Source organism: Pinus tabuliformis, chromosome 8, assembly GCF_031772625.1.
Source record: "Pinus tabuliformis cultivar Carrire ecotype Pingquan chromosome 8, CPIR1, whole genome shotgun sequence".
Lineage (NCBI taxonomy): Eukaryota > Viridiplantae > Streptophyta > Pinopsida > Pinales > Pinaceae > Pinus > Pinus tabuliformis.
Window position 1 is genome coordinate 142,061,702 of NC_142294.1, and position 3,595 is coordinate 142,065,296.

A 3,595-nucleotide genomic window follows, 5' to 3' on the forward strand; every position below is an offset into this window, starting at 1 on the left:
GATTCACAAAAGTTGGGCTGAATCTGAAAGAAAGAAGAACTTTGTAGAGGAATGTAAGTTTTATCTGATCAAAGGCGTTGGTCATATCCAACTTGATCAACATCCCTTGCTCCTTCCTCTGATGATTGGAATGCATGGATTCTTGGACAAGTATCACATTATCTAAAATATGTCTTCCTACTACAAATCCTCCTTGATTAGGAGAAATGAGCTTAGATAGCAGAGGTTTTATTCTATTTGCAAGCAATTTAGCAAGAATTTTGTAAGAGACATTACATAGAGAAATGGGTCTAAATCTGTCAAAGGTAGTTGGATTCACTTCTTTGGGTATTAGGGCAAGAAAGGTGGATTTGGTACTGCCTCCCACTTTAGCCTTTTTCTGGAAGGCCTTTACCATTCTTAGTAGGTCAGATTTGATGATTGTCCAGCAAGCTCTGTAAAAGTGTGTCGAGAACCCATCTGGGCCTGGGGCTTTGTCAGGCTCCATATCCCATATTACATTGTTGATTTCTTCCTCAGTGAAGGGCTTCATAAGATTTGAATTATTTTCCTCATTGACCAAGGAAGGAATCTTGGAGAGAAATTCATTGGAAATCACCTCATCTCCTGTTCCATCCTCTGTGTATAACCGTTGAAAGTGAGCTTCAGCAACTTCTTTAACTTGGGCAAAGCCTTTGGCAACTGTCCCATCTGTTGTAATGATTTCTGAAATGTGATTCTGGGAGAGTCTTGCTCTAAACTGCCTGTGGAAGAAGGTTGTGTTTCGGTCACCTGCTTTCACCCATAGGCTTCTGGACTTAAGCCTCCAGAATTCTTCTTCTTTTCTGAAAGTGTTGAAAGAGGCCAGTTGGGCTACTTGTTCTTTCTCCAATTCCTACGTGGCTACGTCTTTGTCCTCCATCTCCAGCTAAAGATCTACTAATTGTTGGACAGTTTCTTTTTTGTGAGTGGTGTGGGTGTTGGGAGGCGTTTTGACCCACTCTTTTAGAGCTACTTTGGTCGCATTTATTTTCTACTCCCAGATATAACTAGGTGTCTTGGAGACCATGGTGGACCAGGCCTTGTCAACAATTTCCATTAACCCTTCCTGCTCTATCCACAATGGGCTGAAGCGAAACGGTATGGGCCCTGTTATCACTCTAGGAAGCTCTCTTAGGTTGTAGCTCGAAGATGCCTGATAACATATAATCTTCAATATTGTTCTCAGAAATATTGGAATGGATGATGGTTTGGATCAAGACAGATAACCATTTCAGCTCTATTCTCACTCAAGACATGCATGAACACCCTCAACAATTCAAGGATTTAGACCACTAATGCTCAATATTTTATAGATTCAACGAATAGATGGAGAATACTGATTGTACCACCATATGCATACATAAACATATATGAATGGCCAGCTACAAGAAGTAAATGGAACTTGCAAATCTAATTTATCAAGGCAGAGATAAGATGACAGTTATCTGGCATTAGTCACAGTAGAAACATGAATAACCTATTCAAGTACAAACATAGAATAGCAGAGAAAATGAGAATTGAACATGTAACAACAAAAGAAGCTTATATTGTTGGAATGAAGAAGAGAAGCTAGAGGAGTAGAGTCTTCACAGTCTCCAAAAGTTGAACCTCTATTACATTTTGCTTTTAGATATGTATAGCTCTTTACAATGCTCTCGAGCCTTCTGAGGCTCGAGAGGTCTTAATCTATCCCTGTGTCTCTTCAACAACTTTGATGCCTTGACTAGGCAAGCATGGCTCGGAGGTTCCTTCTTCTGACATAAGAGTAACCACACTCAAGTAGTTTGATGTGTTGTCTAGGAGCTCTCTCGTGCCAAAGATTCCCTTTGATCATTTTTTTGTTTAGATGGGCTGCGTTGTTTGCTCCATGATCGATTCAGTTTCGGCCAAGCTACTCTGTCTGCTCCATGATTATTTATGTTTCGGGTGAGCTGTGTTGTCATGGAAGGGCTATCAGGCTATTGTTTTCCCTTTAAATGTTTATAATGACTGTTTTTTCAATTCACCTGTTTGACTATTAAAAATACGAACCGAGCCCAAACAGAGCTATCGAGTCTGTTCCCAATTGTTGTTGCCTGTTGCAAATAGCATGTCCCTTTGTTTTTTTAGAAATATATCAAAACATTGGAAATATATTAAAATTGGCTCACGACAGACTTCAAATATCCTCAAATCCGGTCCATTTTCCTATTGGGTCTGCCTTTGTAGTGATATCACATCTCCACCGTTGATCTGGGAGTTCTAGATCCAACAGTTGTGATCCATTTTGGGTGGCTCTTTTGTACTGGAGTTAACTGCCCAATGAGGGTGGTTTTCTCTCTCCTCATCCTGGACACGTGGTAGCCACTGTATGGCATCGAGCGGAGCTCGGCCTAAACCACTTATCACCTTTGGCTCTCCCAAAATCCTACTGGTTTCATGATTTTCCCTTTATATTGGAAAATACATTAAAAATGTAAAAATCTCGCTTTATCAAACTTGAAATGGTGTTCAACCTCCTTAATAAACCCTTTCGGGTCCATAACGTTGCATCAGCGCTGCTCCCATGTTCCCTTTGTATTTCGTTAAATAACGAAATATATTGAAAATGAATTAAAACTCGGCTTCCTTACGAACCTGAAATATTATATATTTCATTCCCAAACCCTTTTGGGTCTGGGACCTATCACATCGTCGCTGCCCAAGGCTCCCTTTGTATTTTGTTATATAACGAAAATACACAAAAATGCATTAAAACTGGACTTTTTGCGAACCTCAAATATTATCAAATAATATTTAGAATACTGTCAGGTCCACATCATCACATCGCACATATGAAGGTGTAAAGGCTTCGCCCCTTCGTGATGCTCCACTGCGATATAGCGATGCGATATGATCACAATCGCTTATCGCTCATGCCCAGGGCCCTTAGTGCGCTTCTTGTACTTCCCATAGCGATCTTGCGACGCGATGTGGGCTGTCGATTTGCGTTGCTTGATCGACAGTCCACGTTGCATCGCTGATCACAATCGCATATCCACTCAGTCCTTGCTTATTCCGCCGGCCCGCCTCAGCCGATTGCGACCCGCCGATTCGACCATCAGAGATCGTTGATCAGGGGTGTCTTGTGCCCATCCTTAAGTCATCCTCTCTGTAGTGTCGATTGCGATTTTCCACTTAGATCTGGGTCGTTGATTGGCCAAATCTAACGGCTGTTGTGCATTCCTCAGTTTAAGCCTTCGATACTTGGTTTTTTTACGATTTTAATGTGTTTTAGCCTCCCAATAGTGTTTTTCTGCCCTTCCAAGTGCTCTTGGCATGCGATGGTTTTGACTTTGAATGATCCTTGAGAAGCTTTTGAAGACTTCAAGAGCATATTTGGATCCATTGGCATGATTTTTCTGGCTTATGGAGACTTTAAAGACCATATTTGGATCCATTTTTGGGCCATTTTCCAACAAGGTTAACACTAGCTCCTTCTGGGGATGAAATCCTCCCTGTGAGGTTTCAAGAATCACATAAAAATGCCTTTCCTGACAAAACAAAATCAAATCTTCCTCCCACTATTCCATTGGGCATGGAGTTCGTTTTGTAA